General features: G+C 39.2%; 1 protein-coding gene and 1 long non-coding RNA gene across 2 annotated transcripts in view; both read right to left on the bottom strand.

Annotated features, from left to right (window-relative positions):
* LOC123972043 (M1-specific T cell receptor alpha chain-like) overlaps positions 1 to 6,283 on the bottom strand; it is a 44,119-nt gene that overhangs the window by 30,743 nt on the left and 7,093 nt on the right. The gene's annotated exons all lie outside the window — the stretch shown is intronic.
* LOC123972051 lies at positions 4,240 to 5,714 on the bottom strand. The gene is made up of 2 exons (XR_006825353.1): positions 5,176 to 5,714; positions 4,240 to 4,403 (listed from the first exon to the last, which is right to left on the bottom strand). It is a non-coding gene; the product is annotated as an uncharacterized LOC123972051 (long non-coding RNA).

The raw sequence follows: 6,283 nt of genomic DNA, 5'->3' as shown, positions 1-6,283 counted from the left end.
CACTTGGCTGTAACTTTGAGACGAGTGACCCATTTCCTGCATTGTACTGGTACAAACAGGATAGAAAATGCCTCAAATTCATACTAGGCTGCTCTAAGGTTGGCCCGGGGACAACAGAAGACAAGTTCAAGGAGAGATTTTCATCCACACTGAATTCCACCTCAAGATCAGTTCCTCTGAAGATCCAGAAGCTTCAACTGACTGACTCTGCTGTGTACTACTGTGCTCTGCAGCCCACAGTGACAGGAAACACCAAAACTCTGTACAAAAACCTTTGGCGCAAAGACAACAGAATACTCCACAACGTCCACTAGAGGGAGTCACACACTGTTAAACTTCAGTGGTACTATGATACAAAAACATAAGTGTTCATTATGTAAGGTCTTTATACACCACTGAAAACAGTTATGGATCTTATACTGCATTTCTGTCATTAGATCCTGAGAAATAAAAAAGGGTGAACTAAACATAACTGTTTAAATGTGAAGTGTGAGTGTCAGTAAAGTAAATAAACCAAAACATGCTGTGGCTGACAGGGTGGTCAGGCTATGGTTGGCAGCTCAGTGGCACAGAGGAGAATGGAGTTTGACGAGGCAAAGCTCTATCTCCACAGGCTTACAGTCCCCAGGTCCGCCAGATCTACAATCACCTCAACAGAAAACAAAGCTAGTTGGGCCAGTGACAAATAAGGTTTTCTACTGATCAAAAATTCAAATACAGCACATCAAAGTAGTTATCTTTGAGGATGTTTTTACTTGTTACTACTAATTAAGTGGTTTAACTGAGAATCATGTGACTACACCAGTTGAAATGTCCAACTATGGAAATTAATCCATATTTCACACCACTGACAGGGGAAACATGGCGCTATGATTACGGCCAGCTTCAAGCTAAAGCTCTCAAACAACAGTTTTCATTTGCATCGCTAAAGTCTGACAAACAAACTTATTTACCTGTCTAGCAGAAAACTGACAACTTCAGCACCGCTTTGAAAACATGTGTTCCACATTAACATTATAGCCTTCCATCTGGGAAAATCCACAAAATCCGTGATTTCTGCTTTCAGCTGTCGGTCCCGACACCGTCTGGCTGTCGGCTCTTGTGCTAAATAACAACTGCGTGCTCCTTCAGTTGTCCAAATGTCACTTCTCTTCTTACTTCAAATAAACCAGAAGACTACTGGGAGACTGTATATTACTATTAATTACTATTAGTCCCTCTTCTTCTTTGTATGTATTGAATGTAGTGACGGCGTCTACAGTACCGGAATAAGCAGAAGAACGCCGTGATGACGAAACACGCTCTGTAGCGCTGTTAATAAAATACAGCGACCTCCATAGAAGGGGGTGCCCGGGGGTTATGTAGATCTAAATGTCTCATCTCAAGACAAATGTTCTTATTGGGTTAAAGTCCCTTGAGTCACATTCAGTCAATGAACACCCCTTTTTATTTTTTTTTATTTATTTTTTTTTTTACACAGACATTGTCTAAAATAATAAACACATTTAGAGCAGTCTGAATTAAACGGCAACTAATGAAATTGTGTGCAGCAAGTGTATCTAGAGATCTAACTGGCTGCTGGAGCATCCCTGCCGTATTGCGTCTGTGATAGCTAGATGAAAAATAACAAGAAAAAAAGATTAATAAACTTAACCCTAGTTGCTCCAGAGGTGTGAAACCTCTAAAATATAAAGCAATTTTAAGTCGCTTTGGATGAAAGCGTTAGCTAAATAAGTTAATGTAATTGAGAGAGGGAAAAAAAAATTACATCATGAGGTCACTAGAGTGGAACACCTGTTCTTAAAGGGGCGGATTTTCCCAATTAGACAGGTGTGACAGAATTCAAATTTAATATTATGAATAATATAATTGTTGATATTTAACTAAACAAGGTTAATATGTTAATGCCACAATTTGAATGTAAATTATACAAATTAAAGCTGAAAACTGTATAAAACGAATATATTGGCAAACACACGTCATCCAAGATGGGCTAACAGAAAATAACCGTTATCCTCTATGACAAACCTCAGTTTGAATCTTAATTAGGCTCTAGTTTTGGCTCCCTATAGAAATCTGCCACCTTGATCTTCAACTTTCAAGTATGTAAATTCTTGTTAAATACACACATTTGCATAAAATCAGCATTAAATATGTTTTGAACGTTATCCCATATGACAGTATTTTCCTAAATAGTGTGCTAGTAAGTAAAAAGGGTAGGTTAAACACATTTTATTAAAGACATACTTACCTTTCACCATTATTTGGGGGTGCTTCAGGGTCTAACATGCTGTCTGATATGGTATCAAAATAAAATTCTGATGCTTAAAATGCTTGTTATCCCAGATGACATTGGCTGAATGCCAGTTTTGGGACGGAATGCTCCAAAGCAAAACAATCAACTGGATGTCATTCTTTGTAATATTTAAATATATTGTCGTCAACACTCAAACAGTAATGCCTGTTGCACGTCACGTCATTGGGCCGGTTACCAACAGTGAGGTATCACTCCCACAGAGGCCTCACTGGACCCTTACAGGGGCCATCACACATCTAAGAGCTGAGACACAAACAGAGGATGTCCTCTCTCTCCACTGCCGTTTTATTGCTAGAATATAAACTGCTTTATAAAACAATTTGGCCTAAGGAAAAATGGTAAATTACTTAAAATCAATCATAACATGTTTGTCTGTATGTTAACTGTGTTGCTTAATGATTTTTAAAATGCAACAGAACAGTGTTTTACTAATCTCTCATCAATAACCAACATCTGTCACAAACAGTCCAAGCATGGACACAGGAACCCAAGGGAGTGGACCCAAGCAGGTGAAATTCACGTTTCAAAAATAAATCAGAAGGTGGTCAGGTTTGTCAAGATCGTGAGGCAGACATGACGACAACCATGTAGTAGCACAGTACACAAATGCATTAGGACACAGCCAATCCAAAATCCACCGTGAGTCCAAAATCAGTCAAAAGGTAAACAGTTAAACACGGACGACAGGGGTGGTTCAATCCCTGGGTCCCCCTGGTTGCGTGTCCAAGTGTCCTTGGGCAAGATACTGAACCCTGAATTGCCCCTGGCGGCTAGTGTGAATGTTAGTTTCCGTTTGAGCACTTAGGCTCAGTGTATGAATGTGTGTGACTGGTGAAAGATGTAGTGTAAAAGCGCTTTGAGTGGTCGAAAAGACTAGAAAGGCGCTATACAAGTACGGAGCATTTACATATATTGAATAAAAAACAAGCCACATCACTTCCAAAGGGAACAACATGCTGCTACCAGTCTGTAAACAGGAGGAAGTGTAACAGAGAGGTGAAAATCCAAGGAGACGGAGAGATTGAGGGAGGAGCTAAGCTGTTAGTGAACTATAGAAGAGAGAGGAACTTCCATATTCAGCAGAGTTCAATACACAAAGCAGAAACATTCCCTTTATTCAACATGCTGTCATTGGACTATTATGTACTTTCTCTACTGTTACTATTCATTCTAACAAGTATGTGAGATCCTGCTGAGAAAGTTTCATTACTAACTTTTCTGGATGGGATTCATTTGTTGAGTCTTTTACAACATGAAATAACAGAGTTATCTCTTCCTTCAGGTGTCAGCTGTGAAGAACTCACTGCAGTCAGGAATGAAGAGTTCACTTTAGAAGGCAGCTCTGTTACTCTGTCCTACACATACTCTAAAAAAGCAACTAGTAGTGATCAATTCTTCTGGTATCGACAACATCCAGGAAAACCACCAGAGTTCCTCATCTTTCACTTGGGAACACAAAATGCAACAAACTCTAGATGGTCTGCTAAAGTGAGTGATGATAAAACCCATCTGGATCTGCAGATCTCCTCTGCTGCAGTGACAGACTCTGCTGTGTACTACTGTGCTGTGAAGCCCACAGTGACAGGAAACACCAAAACTCTGTACAAAAACCTTTGGAGCAAAGACAACAGAATACTCCACAACGTCCACTAGAGGGAGTCACACACTAAACTTATGTGATGATGAAGTCTTGAATCAGTTTACTCCATCACCAGGATTGTGATGTAAAACTTTAGAAATGAAGCCACTAAAAATATATTTACCCTAAATGAATAAACGTGTTTAAATGTTCTAGGTTTAAAATATTTCGATAAGGCCTAAAATAGCTAGCACGTAGTAGTTGTTCAATTCTTTATTTAATCACAACATCAGTTTCCATTCACTACCAAAGACCAGGCCAGTAAAGATATGGATTTTGAATATGGGATCAGAGTGATGAATGAGGTAATGGAAAGGTGAGAGATGGAGAGTTGAGGGGAGGGATCATGGTGATGGATGGAAGGAAGAGAACGATGGATCGGTGGCAGGTAGGCAGGAGGGATCCAGGGGAGTTGAGACTGAGGGGGGAACAGTCTCTTCATGTGCTCTGTATCAAATAGAACCCCAAGAAGAAACTTCAAATGGAAAGATGTTTCAGACAGAGGCGGAGCCAGACGTTGTAAACATTCGGGGCTTAGCACAAACCTAGGGGGGTCCGGGGCCATGCACCCCCGGGGAGATTTTTTCCCATTAAGCCGGCTACGTGCACTATTTTTCATGCTGTTTGAGATGAAAGAATGCCTAACAACCTAGACACTATCTGGGAAAAAGATGAATGTTGCTTTGGAAAATAATCGTCCTGTAGAGCTCCAATCTATTTTGGATTTAATTGTTCTCCAGCTGGAGTTAATCCAAAACACAACTAATGTTGAAGATCACTCATTTTCTCTCCTGGCAACTAAAAAGAGACAAAACTTATCTGATGTTTCTGTTTTTAACTTACATAACCAAGGTACAGTAGAAATATGGTGTTTCTGATCATCACTGGAGGTGGGAATCTCTCAGCACCTCATGATTCTATTTGATTATAAAACATTTATAAAATCTTTGAATAATCTCTTTGTGTATGTGATTAGTGGATAATTACTAAACATTTCATTTACACATTAAAATCCAAAACGTCTCATTAGCTTAGTTTACATCCCTAATTTACTTTAATTTCAGCTCCTTCATGGTCACCACCGTCCTTCTCTCAGCCCTAAACTTAATATGCAATAAAGATTAAATGCATATCTTATTCTCTTTACTTCTGGCATCTGTGCTCCCTTCACTCCTTTCTTCTAAACACATTTTCATCTCTTGTCCCTCTTCCATTTCACCTGCTTTCACTTTTTATTTCTTCTGGAGTCCCTGGATCACCAGTTTGTAGTTAATCCAGCTGCTGTGACGCCCGTCCTTCCTCTTCCCCAGCTGACTCATCTGGGGGACAAAATAATAGTCTCAGACTCAAACACAGTCAGATCGGCTGACAGTAGCTAGCGAGTGGTGATGAGTGGATGAAGCATTATGAAGCTTTGGGGCTTTAAGCTAAGCAAACACAGCTGCATCTGGAGACGTGTAAAACTTTTAGACTGAGGCCGAGACGCCACCACAACTGGCTGAAACTAATAACTTTAGTCTCATGTGTGCAATAAAAGTAAAAAAGGGTTAGGGTTAACCTGACTTTGGTTGATATTTATGAGATTCAGACATGTGATGTGATTGGACAGTGATATTCATTAAACTAGCCTGTTATTACTTTTGTTACATCAGTACAGGAACATCTCAAATCTAAAAAAACTGAATATGGTGGAAAAGTTCATTGTGAGCACCAGAACCAGACAGAGATTAAAGGCTTAAGAAACTTTTGCAGGTGTTTTGAGTTAATTAGCTGATAAGAGCTCTTCTCAGGTCGACATTTCTCTATAATAAATCATTTATTCTGAAATTCTAATACATTTTGTTTTACTAGAGTTTTGATTCTATGAGCTGTGAGCCCTAATCATCAAGATTAAAATGAAAAAAAGGCTTGAAATATTTATAAAATGAGATTTTTGAATTAAATTATGGAAGAAAATTATTTTACAGCAGATGCACCTGTAGGCTACTTGGTATATTTGTCACCAGGAGGAAATGTCCTCATACTTTCTCATACTCTCTCATGTCTTTCTAATCTTTATCTCCATATTTCTCAATTGTTCTCTCTTCTTATCCCACTAATGTGCTGAGATCGGCTGGAAAACGCCCTGAGATGATCATGTGATACAAAATCAGGCACAATGTGTTGAAAGTGTGCGCTTCACAGGAGGGAAACGAGCCTCAGAATCAGCCGAACATCTCTAATAGTGAAATAATATCACCTAATAACATCTAACTAGCCAGAAATACAGTGACTGAACTCAAGTGTTACAGCTGCAGACTCACAAACCTGAAACACTTGTTCACTGT

Source organism: Micropterus dolomieu, linkage group LG06, assembly GCF_021292245.1.
Source record: "Micropterus dolomieu isolate WLL.071019.BEF.003 ecotype Adirondacks linkage group LG06, ASM2129224v1, whole genome shotgun sequence".
Taxonomy (NCBI): Eukaryota; Metazoa; Chordata; class Actinopteri; order Centrarchiformes; family Centrarchidae; genus Micropterus; species Micropterus dolomieu.
The sequence above is the reverse complement of the archived record's forward strand: the minus strand, read 5'-3'. Positions and strand labels throughout refer to the sequence as shown.